This window comes from Euleptes europaea, unplaced genomic scaffold, assembly GCF_029931775.1.
Source record: "Euleptes europaea isolate rEulEur1 unplaced genomic scaffold, rEulEur1.hap1 H_2, whole genome shotgun sequence".
In the NCBI taxonomy this organism is placed as follows: domain Eukaryota; kingdom Metazoa; phylum Chordata; class Lepidosauria; order Squamata; family Sphaerodactylidae; genus Euleptes; species Euleptes europaea.
In genome coordinates, this window is record NW_026612050.1 from 1,139,536 (window position 1) to 1,166,376 (window position 26,841).

General features: G+C 45.3%; 1 pseudogene; it reads left to right on the plus strand.

Moving 5' to 3' along the window:
- Positions 1 to 26,841, plus strand: part of LOC130492911 (lysine-specific demethylase 4C-like) — a 117,578-nt pseudogene that overhangs the window by 34,977 nt on the left and 55,760 nt on the right.

The following is a 26,841-nucleotide window of genomic DNA, read 5'->3' on the forward strand; positions in this document are numbered from 1 at the left end:
GAAGATTTATAAATAGGGTTGCCAACCTCCAGGTACTGACATATCTTTGCAAAAATAAAAAGGGGCGTTCCCGAGCCGAAAGTGTTCTGGAGGCTGACTAACATCAGCCCTGCCCCGCAGCCGGCATTGTTACGCCTCAGGAATGCCTCTCGGGGCACCGGAATGCCTCCCAGCTTGCCTCCGCAGCCTGTGCTGGCAACCAGAGGCCAGCAGTCAGCGGCGGCGGTCGGGGAGTGGTGCCCGGCCCTGCATGCCTGTGCTGGGGCCACTAACGCCAGCGTGCGCCTTCCAGGAGCCAGCGGTGTGGTCCCCTGTGCCGGCGGAGGCCGTAGTTGGCCTCCTAAGGGCTTTGGGCCCTATTGTCAGGAATGGGCCCTTAGACTGGGAAACACAAGTTCAAATCCTCACTTTGCCATGAAGCTCACTGGGGAACCAGTCACTCTTTCTCTCATCCTAGCCTGCCTCACTGAGTTGTTTTGAAGAAGAAATGAGTAGGGCATGACTATACACACCACTCTTGATGGAAGGGCAAGATTAAAATATGATCGCTAGATAAAGCAAATATATAAGTAGGCAGGTTTGAACATCCCCTGAGTACCTAGAGAAAGAACAATGTATTTTTTTAAACAAAGGGAAGTCTAAAGGTCAAGCAGTGCAAGTGCAGTGCAAGAGATACCAGAAGGTATGTCTCAGTACCATATAGAGAAGAAATAAATACAATCAAATAAACACATGCAAAATCCAATCAGAGTAGGTCCCAGCTAGCGACCAATAGTGATGTATATGCTGGACAAGATTAGTGGTGTGAGTCATCCTGAAGGAAGATTACTTTCTATAATGAAGTAGCCATTCTCAGGATTTGTTGAGAACACATTATAGCATCATATTTGCTAATGAATTCTAATTCTGCAGCTTCACATGGGAGACTCCCACTGAAACTTTTTTCTTGAAATATGCTGTCTTCCCTGGGAGAGTGAAATATCCATCAATGACTTCTGAGTAAGGCCATTTTCCATGGCCAGTTTGCATTTATCCTTTTGCGTAGAGGCTGACCTGTTTGGCTTATGTCAAATGAGAAAAGAGCATTACTGGCAGATTGTATTAGATATTTTGGCCTCATTCGGGGGGGAAAGTAGGTGATAAAGTAGGCTATGGAACATGGAAGCTTATGCTCCAATAAATATGTAAGTCATTAATGGTTTATATCTGAGAGAGGGTGGCAAGTTTCATTCTATAAGGTATGTACTTTTGTTTGCACTGTATCATCATGCACTACATGTAGTTCTAGAAAACTGTGTTTATAGAATGGTTCCCAAGACTTACATAAATGCAACAGTTATGAAACAAATTGCATTATCTTTCTTTCTTTCCCCCCTGTTCTTAGACCGAGGTCTTGAACAATAAACCATAAAACTTAAATAAGACCAACAAATTACACTATTCTCAGAGGCAGGCAATGGCAAACCACCTCTGAATGTCTCTTTCCTTGAAAAATCCATAGAGTCGCCCTAAGTCAGCTGTGGCTTGATGGAAAAATAATAATGATAATAATAAGGCCTTATAAATTTGTATTGTAGCTTTATGAGTCAACGTTAGTGTTTTGAAGTACAACCGGAGAATGCTGATTTCAAACCCTGCTCTGTCATGGCATTCCGTGGATGATCTTGGGTTGGTCATTCTCCCATCTTAAACCACTTCACATGATTCCCATGAGGATAAAATGGAAAAGAGGGCTATGTATGCTGACTTGAGCTGCTTGGAGGAAGGGTGGGATAGTAATAAACAAACAAGTTTAGCAGCTTTATTGTACAGCAGAGTTGTATTGCCTCAAGTCTATTAGACATGCCTAATAAATAAAATGTGGTATACCAATGTGGGTAGGGTTGCCAACTGGCAGTTGGGAAATTCCTGGAGATTTGGGGGTGGAGCCTGGGGAGGTCAGGATTTGGGGGGGGGGACTTCAGCAGGGTATAATGCCATAGAGTCTACCCTCCAAGCAGCCATTTTCTCTAGGGCAACTGATCTATGCAATCTTGAGATCAGTTGTAATTCTGGGAGGTCTCCAGGCCCCACATAGAGGTTGGCAGCCCTAATGAGGGGTGCCTTTTAAGTAGATGCCTCTGGATTGTGATGTGCTGCATCTAGCTAAAAAAAGCCCAGTGGGATTTAAGACGTCTTGAGATTGGTTTATTAAAGGGTAACAGGGAAGGCCACACTGCTACCTTTATACAGGCCCAATTTAGCCTTGCTGTATGTCCAATTTGAGCAGACAGTTCCCAGCTGGTTTGGCCATCCCATCCATGTTTACATCAGGGCTGGCAGGAGAACTGTGGAGAGTGGAAATCGCACAATGTCTTGATGTCACATTTGGGCATTAGTCAAAGCTCTGGAATATCTAGAAGTCCAGAGAGTTTTGATGTCATATTCGGGTTTTCTCTCAGATGTGATCTCAATGTATTGCATGATGTCACATCCATCCCCTGTCCCACTCCCAGTGGTGCCAGGTGGCAGCTTGGCGGCCCTGGCTCAGCTACGCACAATGGCAGTGAGGCCTGCTGGAAATCATATCAGTTCTAGCTTTGGTAGAATTCAGTGCTGCTGCTGTTGTTGTTGTTGTTGCTGCTGCTGCTGCTGCTACCATCAGTACTACTAATAAAGCATTCCCTAAGTGTTCAAGGTGCTTCACATAATCTTAGTGAACTTTGCCTTATAAGGCAGGAAAGTATTATGTCCTCTGTGGGTGAAGGGGAGCTGAGATAGCAGCTTTCCCTAAGGCCACCTAATGATTTTATGACTAAGATATGGATTTGAATTATCTAATACTCTTAATTACTCAGGTGTACTAACTTTCTGTTATGAAGAGTTATTGCTGCAGTACTCAAATTGTGATTTTACAATATGGAAAGTGTAACCTAGACAGTGAAAGGACTGTTAAAGATAACACAACCGAAATTAGTGTAGTTGCCAACATAGATAACTTCTGAGCTGTGGATAGGGGCAACCAGCTTACCCCTGGGAAAATATTCATTTTCCAATTATTTTTATTATTTTTTATCACAGAATATGAGAAATAAATAGCTTGTCTGTTTTTCCAGAAAGATAATGAACTACAGAATCTGATTATCACCTTGCTTCTCTTGTTATTGGTTGCTATGGTGTTCCTTCTCATGAAATTTATTATGGATGGCTATGTTCTCGGTGTAAAAAAGGAGCCTGGACAGCTGTAAGTCATGTGTTTTATTTAGTGATTGTTCACAGTGCAGAGCAACTAATCCTCCCAAATAACTGATTGTATCTGAAATAAGCGATGTAATGGGGCATTCTTCCAATACAACCACTTAGAGTTGAGAACAGAATTCGTATTTCTGTTCTAACAATGCCTTTATGATTCAATTGAATTTTTGATAGTATTTTCAGGAAAGCGGTAAGGCATTTGATACAATGGCATCTAAGAAAACAACTAAAATTTGATGTGTTATAATGTTGGGCAGGATATGAGGGGAGCTAGTTTAGTTCTGGATCTGTAAAATATCTCCATATATCTTATTGATGAGCCCCTCCTTAATGGGAAAGAAATCGTGCATTTGCTTCATCCACTGAATGCTCAAACAATTGCATCAAACACAAGCATGCTTACTGTTCCTTTGAAGCATGACTTGGGAAGAAACAATAAGAGAAAGTAGCAAACAACGCATCCCAATAGCACCCCTCCCCACCACACATATCCTTCAACCCCAGCAGTCCCTACTGCATCTCAGGAGATAAGGAAATCCCACAAATCTTCAGTGCAGGAGAACTTTACCCACTGTTACATATGCAGAAGGAAGCTGGAATCATGTTGAGCTTGGAGCCTCTCCAGGCTCCTGCACTGGTGTGTTCTAATTGGTTCAAGGGGTTGCGGCCACCCAATCATGGTCTTGGGGGGCGTGGCCCCGGGTGGCTGGGTTGGCATATAAGCCAGGTTGTTGCACATTTCTCCAGTTCAGTTCTTGTTCACCTAATAAAGCAGTTGCTGTTGGAACTCCGTATCCAGTCTCATGTATCACCCATCAAAGAGATTCCCTGTTAAAGGATTGCCTTCTATGCAGGAGGTTGTCAGTCAGGTGAAGATAATAGGGAATTTCACAAAATGTGGTATTGGGCACAGAATCCAGCTTCCTGAAAATGTTGGATTTAATCTTTTTTTTTAAAGTGATTTCCTTGCCCCTAAGTCCATGGCAATATGTTTCAAAGAATATGGTCAATTCCTGGTGAAATCTCAGAAATGGAGGGAGTTTGCTGAATGTCCAGTGGTCAGAGAGCAGGACTTCAATTGCCTTTATTGCTCCATAAACCTCCACATTTTGTAGACATCAGTTCTTTTACTGAATGTTTATCTCTTACATTTTTTGGCAAGGGCAGCTATTTAAATGAAACCCCCTCCTCAATATACTTTGAATGTTATCCTATTTCTTCATGAACTTGGAGCATACAATACAACCAAGCATTGGCAATAAACACCATAGGGAAGGTTTTCAAAATACATAAATGGTGACCCCCCCCACCATCTCCTCAGTCTGATAAAGCTGGAATATTGCTCTCACCAATGTAATTTCTTACAATTTTATGAAAAATAAACGAGAAACAGGTTGGAAGGGGAGATAATGTAAACAGTTTTTTTAAGGTTCTTATAGCAGTTGGTAAAGAACAAAACAAGAGGTCGCAGATATGGTGTGCATATTAACCAAGGCAGGGAAATAAAATGGCAAATACCAATTTAGAACAGATTATTACAAAAATAGTCATTCGCATATATAGGTAGTTCAATGTTTGCTTGGTGAATTGCTATTAAAATGTGCCCAGAGTCAATTTCTGTATCTGTAATATGTTTTCATTTTAGCAGGGTAGGCATTCTTTCGAGGCAAAATTGAATTTTTCCTCTCTTGCTGGCCACCAGAGAAAATCGTGAAAGGTTTCTTATCAGGCAATCAGAAATTCCAGGACTTATGAAGCTGCCTTTGTTATAGCTCCTGCAGAGTTGTGGGTGGGTGCAGAGGGGAGGGGGTACAGTAAAAGTCAATCCATAGAACTGACAGGGTGTCTTTTAAATCAAAATGTAATTATCAGTTCAGTTCAGTGAACAGAGTTAGACAGCACTGCTGCTCTAACAACAAGTTTGTCTGTTTTCTTTCAGCAGAAGGACAAGTGGGTCTCCACTAAGCATTAGTAAGGAGAACTCTCATGTGTTTCCTTGTGAGGGGAACCTGATAATGTTCAAAATGGAGCCGACTGTCAAAGGACCTGGACCTTTCCTAGCAAAGCCTCTGTCTTTCCAAACCGGGGGGAAGTTATAGAGACAAAACCCAAATTAGATTCAATCATTGTAATGCTGGAACCTCAAAACGAGGATTATCTCTGCCACAATCTACTAGTTTGTTAAATTTAGATCAGTAGGTATCTGGAAACAATACCTTTGGAACTCACAGAAAATATATGTGCCCTGCCACATTAGCGCACGGTTGTTCATAAGCTCATGCTTACGCATGAAAACAACAGTATACTACTTTAGTAGCATTATACTACAATGGTATAGGCTGTTATAAGAACTGTGCAAATATATGTGCAAACTGGAATACTTTGAATCAGCACATCTATTCAGGGCAAATCAGAAAGAATGCTAATGCACTGAAAATTAATAAAAAAATAGATTTTCTATCTAATCCCAGTCCTAGAATCATAAAATATGTTAAAAAACATATAGGTCAGTTCTCTTTGCACAAGCCAGAGCCAAACCAGCTTATAATTTAATTTACAATGGGGATTTTCACATTGCCTATGTAAGCTGTTTTGGCTGCTGGTTGCTAGTGAATTTTTTTTTTTGGGGGGGGCATTTCAGACACAACTGTTTATGTCCCCTCCTAATTCAGGGGTTGAGCCTTTATTCTGAAAACCCCTTTCCCCTTTCTTTAGCATCTGGTAAACTTCTGAATTATTCCAGAGTAATGTTTGAAATCTCTGCGGTGCTTCTGAAAGCACTACCTTTTGATTTTCCAGCATGTTCTCCCCCCCCGCTCAATTTCTGTTTTAAAAAACAAAACAAAAACAAATAGGTAAGATTTTTGATATATCAGTGTATCACAAAGTTGGAAGCATTTTTAAAGCACTGCAGAGCCAGAAAAAGTGGCATGATTTGAAATAGAAACAGCAGTTTGCATATGACTCATAAACAGATGTAAATGCTGTTTACAACCTCCATTCCCCTATTGCTTTATATGAGGCAGCAATGGAAAAAACCTGGGTTAAAATGGAAATATGAACGTGCCCTTACACATGCAGCATACACAGATCAGTGAGTCTTTGATCAGTCAATAAGCTCAAATTAGCTATTTTAGGATTTACTTTTATTTAAAATACTGCTTGGCACTTTGAAAAGGTTGCCATCGTATACCCCATGAAATTTAGGCCCAAACCCTGGCATTAAAAGACTTGTCACAAACAAACATGGTGAAGACCACAGATTTATGTTAGTCTTTAAAAAGCACACTGGATGTGCTTGAAGCCCCAATTCCAATCAAAGCCAGATGGGGGAATGGAGAACCAATTTAACCCATCAACTTGCACTCAGTTTCACTAATTGAGAATGGATTGCCCATGCTATTGTTTGTTTTAAAGGGGATATGGCGAGTTTATAAGGACTTATCTTTTCTCCCTTTTAAAATGCTAACATGGAGCCATTTCATTTAGTAAAACTATGCAGTCCCCTAGGTCCCCTATCCCATCCCTATATGGCCCTGATCTGAGTTTGAGCTGTACATGTGTATAATTTGCCTTTTTCAAAAAAAACTGGAAGACATTATTTTCATCATATCTCGGTATCCTTGTAAGTGTGGATTTTGGTTGAAGTTCTCCTTTATTTATTTATTTATTTATTTATTTTCATACTTCTAGTCCGCCCTCCCCCAGCCAAGGCCGGGCTCAGGGCGGGTTACAACATTTAAAAATCTTACAATATGACTATAGAATATATAAAACCATTTAAACCATTCCCTTAATTATAAAACGATGGCTGCCATATAGGTAAAGTGCCCTCTGTTGCAGATAAGGCCGACCATAAATTAATATCTAAAACTAGGTTGGCTACCCCCCCCCCCCAGTATGTTGACTGTATGTTAAGAAGAAGGGGGTAGGGGGTAGGGAGGCCAGCACTGATCTCACTTGGTCTTGCCTGCGGCTGTCCTCAACCATAGGCCTGGCGGAATAGCTCTGTCTTACAGGCCCTGCAGAACTCTTTCAGGTCCCACAGGGCCCTGATGTTATTAGGCAGAGAATTCCACCAGGCCGGAGCCAGGGCTGAAAAGGCCCTGGCCCTGGTCGAGGACAGCCGCACACTCCTTGGGCCAGGGACCACCAACAGGTTGTTATCAGCAGAACGTAATGCTCTTCGGGGGGTATATCAGGAGAGATGGTCCCGAAGATACGAAGGTCCCAGACCGTGTAAGGCTTTAAAGGTTAAAACCAGCACCTTAAACCTGATCCTATGCTCCAGCTGGAGCCAGTGCAGTTGTCGGAGCACTGGCTGTATATGATCTCGAGGCAAGGCCCCAGTAAGGAGCCTCGCCGCCGCATTTTGTACCAGCTGGAGCCTCCGGGTCAGTCTTAAGGGCAGCCCTATGTAGAGTGAGTTACAGTAGTCTAGCTAGAGGTGACCGTCACATGGATAACCATGGCTAGATCTGGGTGGGAGAGGTAAGGCACCAGCTGCGGGGCTGGCGGAGATGGAAAAATGCCTCCTTGACCACGGCTATGACCTGAGCCTCCATAGATAAGGAGGCATCATGGATCACACCCAGGCTCTTCACGGCAGGCGCAGGTGTTAATTTCACACCATCAAGAGCTGGGAGGTGGCACCCCATCCCCAAACCGCCCCAACCGAGCCACAGAACCTCCGTCTTCGCTGGGTTCAACTTCAGGCGGCTCTTTCTCAACCACCCAGTCACTGCATCCAGGCACCTGGCCAGTGTGTCTGGGGCGGAGACCGGATGGCCGTCAATTAACAGATAAAGCTGAGTGTCATCAGCGTACTGATGACACCCTAGCCTGAAACTCCGGACAATCTGGCAAGGGGGCACATATAGATGTTAAATAACATCGGGGAGAGGATTGCGCCTTGTGGCACCCCACACACCAAAGGGTGTTGCTGTGAAACCCTCTCCCTGAGCGCCACCCTCTGTCCCCGATCCTGCAGGAAGGAGTGCAGCCATTGACGGGCTGTGCCCTGAATCCCAGCATTGGCAAAGCGGTGGTCAAAAATATCATGGTCGACTGTGTCAAAGGCTGCTGACAGATCTAAGAGTATCAGCAGCCCCGACCCACCTTGATCCAGTTGTCGATGGAGATAATCTGTAAGGGCGACCAGAGTCGTCTCCGTCCCATGGCCAGGGCGGAAGCCGGATTGGAATGGGTCTAGTGCCGATGTCTCATCCAGGAACTCCTGTAGCTGCTTGGCGATCACTCTCTCAACTACCTTGCCCAGGTATGAAAGATTCGATACCGGGCGGTAGTTGGATAGATCCCTCAGATCTAGAGTTGTTTTCTTCAAGAGTGGTCTCACCACCACCTCTTTCAAGGCCCCAAGGAAAGTCCCTGAACTCAGGGACAAGTTGATAATCTCCCCCAGGGGAGCCTGCACCACTTCCCAATTAGCTTTAATCAGCCAGGAAGGGCACGGGTCCAAGAGGCAAGTGGTGGGCCTCACAGCTAAAGGATCCTGTCAACATCGGACACCGAAAGCCACCTGAAGTGATCTAAACATGGTCCAGAAGACGAGCAAAGAGCCTCTAGTTCGCTCACTGTATCAAAATTGACAAGAAGGTCATGGAGGAGTGACAAGACTTTATCTGCAAAAAAGCTCGCAAATGCCTCACAGCTATGGGTCGAATTAATTAAGTTTGATTGATTGTCTAAAGATGTGAGGGACCGAATTACACTAAACAATTGTGCTGGGCGAGAGCTAGCGGACGCAATTGAGGCTGCATAGTATTCCTTCTTCACAGCCTTCAATGCCACATAGGCTTTCATAAACATCCTATAAGATGCTCTTGTAGCTTCATCACAAGTTCGCCACCATACTCGCTCTAGCCGTCTAAGCTCCCACTTCATACTATGGAGCCCCTCAGTGTACCAAGGGGCTCAGTTTTGGCGGGGGCGAAGAGGGGGTCGGGGTGCAATTTCCTCAATGGCTGCAGAGAACCAGTCATGCCAGTCCTCTACCAGCACACCAAGGGAGTTGCTAAGGGGAGCAGGATCCCGCAGAACACTCTGGAATCCAAGTGGATCCATGAGTCTCTGCGGGCGAGCAAAAATATGCTCACCGCCCAAACAGGGTGGAGTCTAAAGGTCTATCCGAGCCTTAAGGACAAAGTGATCTGACCACAGAACCTCCTCACTAGACCCGAAACAAATTGGGAGAATCCCAGTGCCGCCATGGATGACACCAGGTCCAGGACATGCGAAAAAGGGGCGGCATCAGCATGAACGTTGAAATCCCCCAGTACTATAAGCCTGGGGAACTCTAAGGCCCAGTCTGCGGCCACCTCTAGCAAGCTCGACAGGGTATCTGCCAGTGCGTTGGGCGGCCGGTACACCAGCCAGATAGCCAAGTTCTCCTCAACTTCCCACACAAGGGCAACACATTCAATGCCGGAAATCTCCGGATCAGGAAGGGTCCTAAAGGAGAAAGCCTCCCGGATGACCAAAGCCACCCCTCCCCCATGGCCCATCTTCCAAGACTGGTGAAGGACTGAGTACCCTGGGGGGGTCAGTTCTTTCAGGGCGACAACCTTGCCCTCCCGCACCCAGGTCTTGGTCACGCAAGCCAGGTCCACACCCTGCACAACAAAATAGTCATGCAGGGTGGCGGTCTTATTGTTAATGGACCTGGCATTGCACAACAGCAGTGTTGGGGACGGGTACTTCCTGGTCTCCCTACCATCGTCTCTCGGGATGGGACGCAGATTGGAAGGCTTCCGAGCATATCAGTATCTCTGACGCCTTCCTTTATATAATCTTCTCCCACCGCCATACCTCCCGCGCCCCCTGATGGTTGGGATCCCCAGCCCATGGCTGGCCTCCCTTAACTCCGATGTCATCATTCAAATCCACTAAATCCAGTAGCACTTAATCTAACCCGACAATAATAAAAACACAACACAATACCAATAGATAATCAACAATAGCCCACCCACTCTATATCCTCATATATCTCCCAATCAACCCTCTACCTATTACAGGAAACTATACCAGGAAAGAGCGGGAGATCTGAACTGGGGCAATTAGTTCCTTTTGTCAAGAAATATCTGACAGGAATCTGACTTGGCCAAAGCATATAAGTAGCACAGTGAATGCTAAGTAGCTTTGAATTTGCATCATATAGGTGCAGACCAGAAAGGTAGAGGTAAATATTGAGGTGATTACAGCAGACAAGTCTGAAGTACATGGTTCTTGCAGAAATAGCTTTGTGACTCCAAACAATCATGTATGTAGCAACACTCATGATATGAGCGATGGAACTCAATTATAGATCCTCATTAATCTTAAATATTTCAGGCAGGAACTCCTAGTAATGTCAAGAATAATAATGACTGACATTCTAGTGAACATTGCATACTGTACAATGTGTAGGACTGAATTTCTCCTGCTGGCACTTTGCTCAAACACTGATGCCTTTCTTGAACAAAGCTTTCAAAAAGGTTTAGAGGAGAAGAGAACCACATAGTACATGTACAAGAAGGTGCTTAAGTTAAAAGGTGAACATCAGTCAAATGTTTTAAAGTATAGAATCACTCATTCCATGTCTCAGCCATTTGTTTTACCTCCTTGGCTCCCTTTGTAATTCTGAGCAGAATGAATGAATTAAAGAACATAAGCAAAACAAAAAAAACCATTGGCTCTTTAATAAATTATGTATGGATCTTGATGAGTAGTAGTTTGGTGCTTTTTCTGCAAGCAAGACTATAACATGCTGACAACCGTTAGAATGTGACAAACTGACTATTTTTGAATTTATCATAGGGTCATCAGTGTTTGTTCTCACATAATACTTAAGTCTCAGGTTACTGAATCACTGAGTGTGCCTCCTGTAACATTTATTAAAGATTCCTTATACACAGTGCTTTTGAACACTGAAGTATCTAGAGTATCTTCGTGGTCGAGGTTTGGCTGCATAGTCCGAATTTCTGTCTGCATGTTACTGCTTTTGCCGCTGTATTCAACGCTTCCCCTGTCTGCACTTTCCCCTGCGGAGTTGATCATTCATGACATCGCATAAACACTGGTGTTAGGGGCACTTGCACCATACAGAAAGGGCCGGACGACTGCGTATGCAGAGTTAGGCCGACATTGGGAGGCAGCTGCCGGTGATGGTTGGAGTGAAGCAGTACAAGCTCCATGCCAGCACCACAGGTGCAGAGGCAAGTGCTGTCCCCCAAAGGGGCATTGCCAGGGGTGTTCTGAGCACTAGGAGTATTCCGAGGAACACCTACTTTTGATGCCAGGTATTAACCTGGCGAAGCCCATTGAGCCCCATACAGTCTCCCTCATGACTGGACCAGTCGGCCAGCGAGCGCCCTGCCCACCTCACCATGGCGGCTGCGGAATTCAACTAGGTGGCAGGCCAATAATGGAAGGCAGGAAGTGGACACCCCCCTGGGGGAGTGGCATGGCTGGGCTGCACTTTGAGCCAGAACTTCATCTGACAGGTAAGCCTTGTGTGGGGCGGCATGCTGCCGGACAGCTCCCTGAGGTGGGGACTTTGTGGGTTTTTCCCTCTCAACCCCTCCTTGAGGGGAACTCTGCCTGGGCCTCCCATGGATACCGGGAGAGGACAGTCTCATGCTCGAGTCTCCCTGCCGGACTTGGTATGTGGGTGGGCGAGCTCACACTGGTGACAGGAGCCATGGGCGAGGCAACCTTCTCCATGGATTACAGGGGTGCTCTGATGAGCACTCAGGAGAGTGTGAGCCACAACAGAGCTAATTGATATTGCCACCCAGTGCACTATGCTTGTGTTTTTCCAGGTGGCGAAGTCTGGCTGTCAAGGAGGCATCATCGCCATTGGGGCAGAGGCAATAATGGCAGAGATCCCTTCCTGCACTCTTGGTGCTTGCCGACCCGCTCCCTCATGGCACTCTTGGGGTTTGATGGTGGTGTCCACCCAGTGGCCACTCCAGTTGGTTTCACTGCACCCCAGCCACTATGGGCATTCTGAGGACCCTCTTCTCAGGAGCTTCCAATTTTCCTGGAGGCTCTATGGAGGCCACCCCTGGTACCTACTGTCTTCCTCAGGCAGCAGCCCTCAAAGGTTCTGAGGCTGGCCCTCTGCCTAGTGGGGCCACGCTCACACCCTCCTTCATCGTTCCAGAGATCAACCTTTTCTGGGCAGGAGGCCCAGAGTCAAGCCACCCTGCCCCCTCTCCCAGTGTATCAGGGAGGATGCCTCAGACCCAGTGCCAGAGTACTGCCTCCCCAACAGATTGTCGCCTTGTTCCGAGGAGCCCTCCATCTTCCACCAGTGAGGTGGGCCCGTCTGACAGTGCAATCCTTGTTTCGGAGCGAGTGCCCTGGGTGAGGAGGCCTGCAACCCTTAACGCTGCTCACAGACACTTGGCGGGCGGGGAGATGAGAGCCAGCGGGGGCAAGCTGCTGCTACTGATACCTGGCCTAGCATGGCACCTATCTATGTGGGGTGGCCATCCGCAGCCCCATGGTCTTCCAGGGCAGCATCAGTGCCACGGCTGCATGTTTCCGCCCCGTGCCTTGGTTGGCTGTGCACACCTTTCAGTCTGCCTTGTGGACCCGCCCGGGCCTCGACAACAGTCTAATAAAATGACACTCTCTGTTTCTATCCTTTTGGATGGGGGTTTGGAATTAATGGGCTGAGAAGCCCCTAGAGGGTGGCAAGGTTGGGGCAGCATGTGCTTGGTGGGCCCCCAGGGGTGGGTGGGCTGCAGGTCTTGCAAAGAGCCTCCAGTCCTCACTGGGGGTGTGGAGTCAACCCCCGAGTTGATCCCTGGTGCCCATGACAATGTGTCCAGCGTAGGGTGGTGAAAGCAGGGTGAGGCAAAGATGCTAAGAACCTACTATAGGTGCCGCCAGATGGCTCAACCCAATTGTCACTCCAGGGGGCGCCCCCTCATTTTCATGTCAACACAGACAGCTTTGGATCGCCCGCAGGCCAGCCCCACCCACTCGCAGCTGCCTTCCTGGCCCAGGATGGCCGTGGAAGAGGCCCTAAAGGCATCTGCCCCATTGGTGAGGTCACTCCCTGGACCACCCTATCTGGTGAGAGCATGCCCTTTATACCGCCTGGCTGCTGGTCCCAAGGTGGAGTCAATCTTCTGCAGCTTTTGCCATGGTGGCTTCCTCTTCCCCATCACCATCCGGCTCAGGGCATTGCACCACTGAAGGAATACTCATTTGATCAGAGGGCCTCTGTCCCTAGTGAGGGCTCACAAGACCCGGGCTGCTAATTTCCAAGTGCGGGCATTGAGCCAAATGTGAGGTCATTATGTGGGGCTCACCCAGTGTGCGGGACAATGGAACCCAAATATCTGCTGTCGACAGGTGTGACACAGCCAAGCTCTTTCTTCCTATCAGATCTCTCCTCCCATTGGGGGGGGGGCTCTTTTGTGCCAAAAATAATCACCTGGCTGGGTTGGAGGCGGGGCAAGTCCTGGCATGGCTGCCCCCAGGAGGTGATGCTGGAAGGGGCTCGCCATGTGCAGGGCATCCATCAAACCACCCTCACACCTGTGCATGGGGGGCTCACACCTACTGCCTATGGTGCTCTCCACAAGGCTTGGCCAGTGAGACTGCCACGGCAGCCTCCCAGCCCCCATTGTGTCAGCGACCATCTGGGACAGTGGCCAGCGGGATCGCCACTCTGAGCATCCACCCACAGCCCCCATAGGCCCTTCTCAGCACTGAGGTGCAGTCAGGAATGGATGCTCAACGTGAGGTGCGCCCAAAGTGGTTGTGCATTGATAGTTTCTGGCCCTTGCATGGGCACCCATCTCCATGCCATGTGCCTGCTAGGTCTTGAACATGCCTCTGCCAACTCTGGCTGTTTTGCGGCTTTTTTTTTTTTAACCGGGGCCTTTCACCCCATAGGGAATAGCGAGGCTGCGCCTGCTAAAAAGCAGGTGCGGCACCGCCATTCCCGGCACCGGAGGAAGTGGCCAAAAGGGGATAGGGAGCTGCCTTTGTTCTTGATTCATCCTGTTTACTTATGTTCCTGTCAGTTTAATTTGAACAACTTTGATCAGTCTGTTAGAGAAAACTGGATTTTAGTGTATTTGAGAAATGCCTCTGGAACCTTTCATAAAACATTGGTGTCACTTTAAAATATTATTATGCAGATACCAAGTTTCATGTTGGGTTTCAAATTGTGGTTAGCTTTACACAAAGACAGCTTCAGAATGAAATTTACTTTATAATATTCTTTTATCTTGCAAAAATGAACTACCATATGAGTCTCGTTTCTTCCACTGAAAGGCACAGGTAGCATCCAATTAAGTTACTAGCAGTGCAATCTTTTGCAAAGTTACTCCAGTCTAAGCCGATTGAAATGAATGGACAGACTGGAGTAACTGTCCTTAGGATTGCACTACAAGTTAGATTTCTGCTACTTTGTGAATATATTTTATGAGCTAATGTGAAAGTTTTGTTTTCTTACCTCTACTCGTGCTTAAACATTCCACACTCAGCTTTTGCTGATGACAGTATAAAAGAAGCAAACGAAAGCTCATTTGTCATTGTTTGCATGGGCAAGTCTTGTAATGTTATCTCACATTCAAGTGTGTTTTCTTTAGCTCTGGAATTTTGTGATTATGGTGCTTAACATGGTATTGCTAACGGTTTGTTAGAAATAAGCATACCATTAACAAAACAAAATCTGAATCAGCTTAAAATGGCTCTGGATCTAGTTGGTTTTCTTGGGTTTCTTTTATAACATACTCCTAAAATAGTACTGCAGCTGATATAATGCTGTTCACCAGACAAATATTTTGTTTCCTAATTATAAATACAGCATATCAAAGATTCCCAAGGGATAAAGCTGAAGGTTCCTCTCCCCCATGTCCTGCTGTAGAAAAACTCACTGTTGTACTATTACTTTATTGCTTTTGTTCTGATAGTGTACAGGCTTTGGTGTGTATGAGTGAAAACTCAGCATTAACAAAAACAATTCAGTTGACTAGTGGATGGTTCACAGTGTACTCCCAGCATGTGCACTGTCCATATGATGGGGTATAGAAGCTCGCACAGCTTCACCATGTTAACTTTGTGTATCAAGTGGTGCCTGCATGAATAGTCTTCATTCATGCAGTCCATCTCTTGTGGCAAAAGGGGGATGTCAGATCACATGGGCCAGGGTGGACTTGCATTAGAATGTATGTTCATTGATTGATCATATTTCTGCTTGTTGTATGTATTATCATGTTTTTGCTGCATTTTTTCTACTTTTGTAATAGCATATTCTGCATTTTTACTCAAGTCATACTTTATTGCTTTGTTTCTAATTTTTATAATCCTAGTCCTATTGCCTTCCTTATCTGATGTCTCACACTATTTGAGTGGATTGATTATAACCTTGTAACCTGCCTTGAGGAAGCCAATATGGTGTTGTGTTCTCTCTTCACTTCTTTATTTATGCTCACAGACAAGCCAGCACGGTGGAGTGGTTAAGATGTCGAACTAGGACCTAGGAAGCCCCACTTGTGCCATGGAAGCTTGCTGGGTGACCTTGGGCCAGTCACACTCTCTCAGCCCTGACCCTGGCTAGTATTTGGATGGGAAACTTCCAAGGAATACCAGGGTTGTGACATGGAGGCAGGCAATGGCAAACCACCTCCAAACATCTGTTGCCCTACGGGGTTACTGTAAGTCAGCTGTGACTTGTCAATAAAAAACCAAAACAAAAAACCTGCCTTGAATCTCAGTGAGAAATGTAGACTATTAATAAAGTAAATAAAAATAAAAATAAAAGAGGTAAACATTTCCACATCTGGGCTTAAAGACATTCTCTAGGGGTATGCACTAAAATGTTATTGAGTTTGTTTAATCCTTTAATAATTTTATTCATCTTTATATTCATCATTACCCATGTTCAAATTCTTTATCTTATTCTTTATTCGTTTCTGCTGTTTTTCATAGAAAACATATTTCCAGCAGTAGCTTTTGCTTTCCACTCAATTGGGATGAAATTCACAAAGATTGGTCCAATCTATAAATCAAAGCTAAGTTTACTATATTTCAGGCAATTAATGACAGGACACATTTCCTACTTTAACTTTATTTTTTTTACCATCCTGACCTTTTTGAATTCTCAAATTTACTTTTGTTATAGTGATGGATTTGAAAATCGTTAGAATAACTCCTTTTCAGCTAGCTTTTTGACTAAATGTTAATTAAGCAACAAGTATTTCTAAACACTTCTAGCAGAAGTAAACAGATTTCAAAATACAGATCAAGCAAATGTCAGTGAAATTTAATGTAATGCTTTGCCTGCTGCTGAGATAACACAAAAGGCAAGTTTGAAAATAAAAATATTTTCTGTGCACATTCTCTCAAATATGCACGGTATGAAGGAAAAAAGTGAATCATTTTTGTTTGCAGAGAAATGCTACAGCCATATAGTCACAAGACTATAGTTTGCTTTTTTATATTTTCTCACAAAAATTAAATAGTAAAGCAGTAGCTTCCCATAACAGTCCATAATTCCTGTTTAACTAGAAAATATGCAAATGATGTCTTCTTGCAAGAGAGCTCTTGCTATGGTTTCAAATTAAGTAAGGGGATAAAATAAGCAATAATGACTTCTTTATAAAACAAACAACTAATGATCAAAGAAAAGTATAAATAATTGTAAAATATCCCAGGGCCCATAAGATAAAGCTTTAAAAATTCAAGTTGAATTCCAGATAGACTCAAAATACCTTCATCTGATACCTTAAACTATAAAGGTTCATTGGAAATATTCCTAGACGATAGATTTCCAAAGCCATGTAACAACCACAAAACCCCCTGTTCCAGATAATCACAGATCCAACTACACAGATTCAAAACCCTATGCAGAGGCTAAGTTGTAGATCTTAATACATAGGAAACACAGTTTCTGCCTGCACACTCATGGAAGGTAGCTAGGCTATGTCAAGTGGAATAAACTATTGTGGTCAGTGTGGTCACCAGGCTGCAGTAGATTCTGCTGCTTCTTCAAAACACAAGATTACCTCACTGCTGACTTTCGGTGGATTTGGCAAGCCAGGGAGATGAGTTTGGCGCGTCTCCGCTTTTTCATCTCCCATTCTGGGACCCTGGGTTAGATTGGGGCCAGGTGAGACCCCCCACACATGATAGGTGGGGTACTCCTCTCTTCTTTGGAGAGCCTTGATTGCCGGTGATCGGGACTCAAGGGTCATGGCACGGCTTCGCAGAGCGGGGGACTGCAGTGGCAAGACTTGCCTCCACTATATTGATTGAATGGAAGAGAGAAAGGAGGGTGAGTGTGATATGAAGAAATAAAAGTCTTTTGGGGAGTATGGACTATTTGGAAAGCTGGATTGAGTGTGAATCTGGGACTTATTTGAAGCTGAGTAACTGAGAAGGGTAAAGGGGAAGAGCTTTCCAAACGGAGATCATCAGGAAAGATTGCAGAGACGGCAGCTGGAGGTGTGTGTGGGGGAGAAGGTGAAACGTGTCTTAGGTAGCAGCCTGTCGGCTTGAACTGGAGGCATAAATATACCTAAATAAATCAAAGCTAAGTTTGGGCTCAGGATAACTTGGGCTAAACTCTGAGAACTTTCAGAAGTTAAAAGCGAAACTAAAAGAGATGGCGAACAAAGGCAGGCGCCATTGCACTGCAAAGCATGGCCGAGGTGAAAGCAGTCTAGCATAGATGCACTGGGCTTAAAGGATTTTTTGCCTTTTGGGATATAAATTACTTACAGTGTGCCCCCCCCCCCCACACACACACAGAAGAACCCTTTGTGCAATTGGACTTACATAATACTTGGATTCCCCTCACTAAGCTGCAATTCCTGTCCCCAATTGGAGCAAGAAGCCAGGCATAGATTATTCTGGAGAGCGAGTTCAAGCAGTTGCACAACACAAGACTTCCACCTACTGGTGAAAAGCTACATTTCTTCTTTTACTAATTATTTCCCTGATATCATTGCAAGCCCTACTAAACAACTAAATTCTCTGGTTCAAGTGGCTAACAAATTCTTCAAGTTAGTGCTTCCATCCCCTCCTTTGAACTGAACTCTGTCAAGTTTATCAAATTCTACCAATTGCAAATAACAAAATTAAACTGTAAGGTCTTTTATAACTAATGAATTAATATAGTTCAAACCAGTCCAACTAATCAAATTAATTTTTAACCTATTAACTATTAATCTCATTGATCTCTTGATTATTAATTAGAGATTATGAAATAATAATAATAATAATAATAATAATAATAATAATAATAATAATAATAATAATAATAGGTCTATGACCGCAGTCTTGGACCAAGGAAAGAGAGAGGGAGGGGAACACAAAAGAAGGATAGGAAACATAAAACATAGTAAACATAGTAAACATAAGACAATATTAAATTAACAGTGCCAAAAACCAGACGTCAGCCTGACAGATAAAATTCCTAGCTAAAATAAACTAGGGGTGGAGCGAACTGACTAAAAGTTGCTAGAGGTAGTCATTGAAAATTATTTCTTCTTAAGTGCAACCACTCTGGCCAAAAAAACGAGCCACATTCGATGTTACCAAACCATTGTTTAAATCGCCAAGCAAAAATGGCAACACCCAGGTGTGTGAAGGGAGGTTCAAACTAGTAAGAATTGGAGCAATAAAAACCTCACTGTCCTGAGACCAGCGAGGACAATGGAGTATCAAGTGGTCCAAAGTTTCAATTTCGCCCATATTGCATAGGCAGAGACGATCTGGGTAAGGTATCCCACTAAATCTGCCCAACCTGACCACAGATGGAAAGGCATTTAGACGAGCTAAAGGAAAAGCCCGATGATGTGAAGAAATTGGAACCGTACTAAGGAAATCTGGAAGCTTCTCTGGTGGAGGGAGCCCCAACACCAAACTGGAACAAGTACGTTTGGCCCTCGCAACCGTGCTGGCCCAATATAACTCCTTCAGCCTCTTCAAAATTGCCACTGATTGAGATGGCACAAGATTATCAGAGGGAGTAGAAATTGGAAGTCCCAATACTTTTAATTTTTGGCTAGAAGAGTCAGCCAAGGGTTGGGGGCTGGATCCTTGAAAATAAGATGGAGAAACCCCACCTGGGACGGAAGGCTAGCATCGGACAACGTAAGCTTAATTGCTCTCCTCCACGTCTAATTTCTCATCAACACCGGAAATCCAAATGTCTGCTAAGTACAGAATTTGGGAGACCACCTTCGCATTAAACACTTCAATGGCGGACGGAATGTGCTTGGCCCCCTTGGTTCGGAAAAACTTCTCCACTATTGCAGTAGTGGACCTTGATGTCTTCTTCACATGATCCAAGTGGGCAGACCAAGATAGATTAAAACTGAAGACAATGTCCAAGTAGCGGAAGGTGGAAACCCATTCGAGCTGTCCGTTTTGAACCTTGAAAAACTGAGAACCTCTTCTCCTGGTGGCAGAAAAGCAAAGAACCTTTGACTTGGCATAGTTCACAGTAAGTTCTTCTTGGTCACAATATTCCAAGAAGAGATTAACAGTAGACCTCAATTCCCCTTCGGATGTTTCCAACAAAACCGCATCATCTGCATATAGTAAAAGTGGTATGGAATGGCCAGCCAAATAGGGTGTGTGTGTTTAGCTCCCTCCTTTAGGTGGGGCACCAAATCATTGATAAAGATGTTAAACAGGGAGGGAGTAAGCAGGCATCCCTGTCTTACCCTCTTTTGGACTGGGAATGGGTCCATCATTGCTCGGGGTAGAGATAAGCCTCTTCGTCAAGCCAGTCCTGAAGCCTCTCCAAGAGGAGTGCAGTGTTGATCTTGCATGGAATGGCAATCAGACTAATCGGCCTATAATTCCCAGGGTTGCTGGTGTCTCCGCTTTTATGTATTGGCACAAGTGTAGCTGTCCTCCAGATCTCCGGAATGGCGGCTGCTTGGTCGATATCCAAGAAGAAGGGGGCCAGACGATTCAGGGTTAACTAGGAAAATATAAAATATAAGATATATAAATATTGACAAGAGAAATATATAAAAATTGATTAGAGAAAATAAGATTGCATGATTATGTTTTAAAGTGTTAATGGAATGAGAATAGTGATTGCAAGTTTTGGGGGCTCGTAAATCTTTTTATAAGTTAGTTTTCTGGTAAATGTGTAACCTTGTATGGGAAAATTGTTTTATCATATGCAATTAAGAAAAAAATAGCAGACAACAACAAATATCCAAGAGAAGAGGCAAAGGAAAAACGAGTAAACTGCCAAGTGAGGAAGATTCAGAAGAAGAGTCTTTTGAACCTGTAACAATGTCCAACGCAGCCATCAAGGCACTAGCTGATTAAATGATGGCACAGTTTGCAGGTCTAGAGAGTAAAGGGAAGATATACAAACCTTCAAGATTGAGACAAGAACTTCTCTTGCAGAAATTAAGAGGAAATTGTGGAAAATACAAAGGTTGTCGATGAGTTAAAAGCGGAATACAAACAGGTCGCAAAGAAAGTTCACCAATATGAACTTTGGAAAGGGACCGCTGATACTAGAATTGAGATACTAGAGATCCAGAACAGAGAGGCGAACCTGAGATTTTGCAGGATTGATGAAGAATTCGGAAAGGACAATCTACTGCAGAGTTTTACAGAATTGATTCAGGATTACTTAGGAGGAGGAGGAGATTCTCTATTGATATAATATCTACAGAGTAAATTCCAGCTTTGTGAGAAGAAATAAAGCTCCAAGAGAAATTCTGGTTAAGTTTTCCCAGAAAATAACATAATACACAATTCTGCAATTGCAAAGAGAAAAGTCATTTATTTACAATGAAAAGCAGATTGAGCTATTTCAAGATTTACCAGCCTCGGTTATAAGAAAGAGGAAAGAATTCCAACAGCTAAGAGAATTACTACTGATTATACCAACCAGGCTGGAAGTATTTCTACCTAAGGGACGTAGAGCCATCTTAACCAAGATCTGACAGATCTATTAATTGAGGAACTGCGATCAAAAGGGAGAACTGAGAAACCAAGTAAAAGTGAGAAGGAGCGAGAAAGCCCAGTCTCAAGCCCCAAGAGAGTCAGTGATAAAAGAAAGGAGAAGGGGGAATCAAAATCAAAGGGGAAGAACAAGACACAACAAGAAAAAGGAGAAGGAGACTTGGAAGAATCTTCAAAACTAGACGAAGAAAGGGCATTTTAGAATGCAGAAAATGGATAAATTAAAGATTATTTCTGTTAACATCAATGGACTGACAGCCCATTCCTGAGGCCACAGGCAGGCTGTGGTGGAGGGGTGAGGTACAGCAATGGTGCAGCCAGGAGGCCTCCTAAGGGGATTCGCAGCAACGCGCGACACTATGAAAAAGGGAGAAGTTTAAAAAGAAGCGAGAGGCCGAGGAATGGCACAGTGGCACAGTCAGCAGGGCAACTTCCGGGGGAGGGATCTTGGTGGGGGGAGGTAGGCCACGGAATGGGGATGGGAGGGGCAGGCCATGAGAGGGGATGGCTGCCTCAGGGGCAGGAATGCAGGGGGAAGGGTGGAGCCAACAATGAAGGCAGGGAGAGCAGGACGGGAGAAGGAGGATGGGAGATCTTCCAGAGGGGCAAGGAGAATGTCAAAGAAACGGCCACGAGGACTCGGAGAAATGCAGTGTCGGAAGCATGCCCTTCACCTGCCATCCTCCAAGTTGCACCCAAGCAGCACTCTCTAGCGTGACATGAGCTCCAGGGTGGGCCGGGGGCAGGCAGCGACACCCCTCTGAATGCAAGCAGGGGTTGGGAGCCTCTTGTCAGCCGCACAGTCCAGGGGCTCAGCCCCATCAGTGGCTGCAGGAGGAAGGGGGAACTGCAGGAAGGGGGCCACTGCATCTTGAACAGCGACTGCATGCTGTGTCTTTACACCACATAAAAGGTTGTCCCCCTGAAGAGGGGGGGAAGGGGAAAGGGTTGTGGGAGGGGGGAAACACAGCTATCGTCCGCAAGAGTGGACAAAATTCAGCTGGACTAGCTGAATCCTTCCAGCCACTGGGGCGAGACACGGGAATGGCGCATCTTCACAGACGGCTGTCCCCATGCCCATGAAGGCCCTGGGGATCCCATCAGTGAGTGCCTGGGATGACCTGGCTCGGAAGAGACCCAAACCCAATGAGACTTGGATGACCGCCAGAGGAGCCACCTGTGTGGGAATGGCACACCGATATGTCATGGTGGACCGAGTCCTGGGGGAATTAGGGGTCTGTGGCACAGGGGGGCAGTGAGGGGGCATTTCCCCACTGGCGGCGGTAGCACCGGGAGGGAACGGCTGGCCACAAGCAAGCAGAAAAGGATGGGGGCACCTCCATGCAAATGTCTGTGGAGATGTCTGGGAGCTGCCAGTGCAAAGATGCCGACCCATGCCCTCTCTGCCTCCCTTCAGCCTCTGCAGCCACTGTCGAAACTGGTCAGCTGCTGAATGTCAGCCTCACAAGCGTATAGCCACCAAGCGCTGGCCGCTGTGGGGACGGGACAAGAAGGGCCCCTTCCACGGGCAGCCACATCCCTCCAGGTTGTCTGGGAGTGCCATTTATGCCCTGGGTGTCCCTACCCCCCTCCACCACCAAGTCATGAGTCTGGAGCTGCAGCCTTCTGCCAGAGCATCTTTTGTGGGAGGCACCTGGCCCTGGGGAGGTGGAGGACATGCAGGAGGGGGATGGTGAAGACAGAGGAGAACTGAGGGAATGCAGCCATGGTGCTGGGTGGGGTGGTAAAGTGCCAATGGCCATAGCCCCTCCACGCTGTCCTCTCAGCTGATGCCAAGCAGGGCCAGCAGGGGATGCCAGGGGGTGGCCGAGGCCTGGGAGCCATGGGATGGAGAGGGGGGAAGTGGGAACATACAGGGAGAGTGGTGGCTGAAAGCTCTGTCTTTGCACCAAGGGAAAGGAGGACCCCCTGAAGAGGGGGGAGGGTCTACCGCTGTCCAAGCTTGGAGGTGCCTTGCAAGAGCAAGCACACCTCTGCTGGGTGGGGCAGGGGGCGATGGACAGTTCCATCAGCCCCATTTTTTATGTGGGTCAGCATGTAAAAGTCTCCCGCCAACAGGGCAAGATACAGGAATGACGCATCTGTATAGATGGCTGTTCCCATGGCCGTGCAATGCCCCGCACAGCCCAAGCGGCTTTGCCGTGGAAGCTTGGAAGACAGCCAGACCCTAAGAGGCTGATTAATCAGCGAGGCAGCCGCCTGTGTGGAGACGGAAGCCCAACAGGTCATGGTGGTTCCACTGCTGGGGAATGTGGGAGTGCAGGGGTGGATGCTGCTTGCACCAGGAGGCAGTGGCTGCCAGCTGTGTCCCACCACAGGACGGTAGCGGTTCCATGCAAATTGCCGCAGGGGTGACCAGGAGCTGCCAGCACCACGATGCCAGGCCAGGCCCTCTCCACCTTTCCTCATGCAATGGGGCTACCGTCAGAGCTGGCCAGCTGCTGAAGTGCACTTCTCCAAGCGATATGTTGCTAGGTGCTGTCCAGCGTCTTCATTGCGGCAAAATAGGGCATAGCATGGCCAGGGCCAGTTTGAGGGCCCAATAGTGAGTGGAGAGATTGGCAGGGCAGCCCCCACCCCGCCACAGCTCCACTGCCACAAAGGCATAACAAAGGACACGCTGTCAGTGGAGCCCCTGTATGGGGAGGGAGCGGCCCCCTAGAGGAGCGGAGCCCATACAGGGAGGGGATGAGGAGGGTGGGGGAACATCCAATTGGGCTCAGGAGGGTCCGGACAGAGATGCCAACCTCCATGTCCTCAGGGGCATATCCTCTGTCACTGGCAGTCCATGCCTCATTGGCTGGTCATTGTTATTAAAATACGCAGAACTTTATTGGAAAATGATTGTTAGAATATTTTACAATTTTATCAATTTTAAGATGATAATTTTAACCAGGGATTGCTTTGATTAATCTTACACCTTTATATGTATGGGCAGTCTGTGATTCTGCTGTGCAAAACTATTGAGTCTGGAAATTTTGATGTATTGGTACATGATAGGTCAATCGACCGTATTAATAAAATTTGATTTGATTTAAAATTTGATTTGGAATGGTTGCTATGCCTGCAGCCATGAAAGCTGGTGCTCTGAGCCCTTGAGCACAATTTTGAATCATTCTGTTAATTACTTGACTTAAAAAGTTTAAATCAGTCACTCTGCGACCGACTGCCAATGCATTTATTTCATCTCTAGTTATAGGTAAAAATCCAGCTGCATATGGGTGGTTAGGCTGCCAAGCCTCATGAAATGGACCATGATGAGCCAAATCCTCCATAGATTCCTTGGCTGCCTTTGCCTCCCATGTGGATCTGCAAGACGACTGCTGTGCTGCAACTTGGTCCACGCCTTCCACATTCGTCTGGCAGTACCTGTTGGAGGTCGATTCTGGAGCAGATGTGGCTGTGGGGAAAGTGGTGTTGAGTTCCATCCTGCAGTGACCAGCTTCCACACCTACCTCCACAGTAAGTGAGCATGCTACTCTCCCATGTGGGACTGCAAAGAGGCCACGACAATGAAAACAGTGTTGCTTACCTGTAACTGTTGTTCATCGAGTGGTCCTCTTTGCAGGCACACATCTCTCCCTCCTTCCCCACTATAGGCTAGCTCACTGCCTAGTGAGTCTTAGTACCGCAGTGGCAAAAGGAGAACTGAGGGAAGGATGCTCCCTGCCCCTCTGTCACATGTCCCAAAGGGCTGGAAGGATCGTTGCCGGAGGGGAGCAACAATCCTTGTTGCTGGGCTAAAAATGAAGTTTTCTAGGCATTCCGCGGCTGGCCTGTGCAAGTGTAGTTCCCATGTTTGCCTGCAAAGAGGACCACTCGATGAACAACAGTTACAGGTAAGCAACACTGTTTTATACTTGCTTACCTGCAGGCTATCACAAGGATAATACAGGATTGCTGTTTGGAAAAAAAACCATAACTAAAAACATTACATAGCATCGGCACATAGGACGCTTAATGCGCTTTCAATCCACTTTCAATACATTTTAATAATTGTTTGCAAGTGGATTTTGTCATTTCACTCAGTAAAATCCAGCTACAAAGTGTGTTGGAAGTGGATTGAGAATGGATGATTCAGCATGTGTGAAAGTGCCCATAGACTAGTGTAGTATGTGTTTGTATGAGTGACTTAACAGTGCCATCTAAGCTGGTCAACTCAGAATACTTCTCTGGTCTGTTTAGTGGAACTTACTTCCAGGAAAGTGTTCTCAGGATTGTACTTAAAAATACAGTCATGGGTTAGATAGAAGCAGCCCTACTGGAGTACAAGTTATGCTTTCCAGCTTCACTGTTGCAACCTGCAGTGCCTGTGAAAATGTGAGTCAGGGGACCCTCTGGAATGTTATGGAATGTACCACAGCTGGAGGGGAAACATTCAGCAACAGGAACTCCCCCTCCTTGTGCAAACTTTTCGTATGATTGAGCCAGCACTGTGATGTCTTATTGTATTGTCATTATTCAGCATTGTTTTATTTGTTTTTAATTCCTTTTGGTTTTCAGCAGGGTAAACAAAACTAGAATTTGTGTTTCTATACCTAGAAAAGACAGTCATGCTAGGAAAAGTTGAGGGCAGCAGGAAAGAGGAAGACCCAATAAGAGATGGATTGACTCAATAAAGGAAGCCACAGATCTCAATTTGCAAGATCTGAGCAAGGCTGCCAAAGATAGGACATTTTGGACGACATTGATTCATAGGGTTGCCATGAGTTGGAAGCGACTTGACTGCACTTAACACACACACATACCTTGATGAATGGAACCTTATCTTTTGTCTGTACAGCTTTGTATTATTTATACATTTCAGATCTCTTTCTCCAAAAAAAGAAAGAAAATGAGTTTTACAGTGGCTGAAGTTGCTCTTTGGCTTTAGAGTACCTCAAATTTGTATTTGAAAAGTGAATCGAATATAGGCATGAGTATATTCTGAGTGAGGAGCATTATTTTTGAAAATAGAATTACACAGTGACTGAGCAACAGAGCCTTTCAGAATCTGGCTAAGGTCCTAGCAGTATTTGTAGAGTCTTATATACTTGAAAATTTGCTCTTAACAACAAATATCAGTAGGCTTGAAAACAAATGATTTGACCCTTGATAGTTGAATCAATTCTAAAAATAAAGAGATTTCACTATCAGCGTAAAAAGTGGAATCGTTTGCAAGTGCGCGTTAGTTTTAAAGGTATTGGCAGGTGCAGTCTCTTTAATGTTACAATTTCAAATAGAATCAATTTGGACTGTTTTTTTGAACTAATTTTACTAGAAAATAATTTTTTATAAAATTGAGAAGAGTTGTAAAGAGTTGGGGTTTTTTGGAAGCGTAGAAATTCTTGACACTGATGTATACCACTGCTGACATGAAATTCTTGAAAAAGAAGCAAGTATTGATTAACTTTAAGTTTTTCAAAAATATTGCTGCAGGCAGTAAAATAAAGGAAAGTCATTATACTGAACATTAACTTACGCACTAACTAGCTGATGTGTACATTTTCAGTTTGGGGTAAACACTTAGGGTGTTCAACCATATCTCCACTGATATGAAAAGGATATTAAAATACTATGAATAATAAATGCTTCCTTTTTTCAATGAGTGCTTTGTTAAAGTAAAGATGATATGATAAC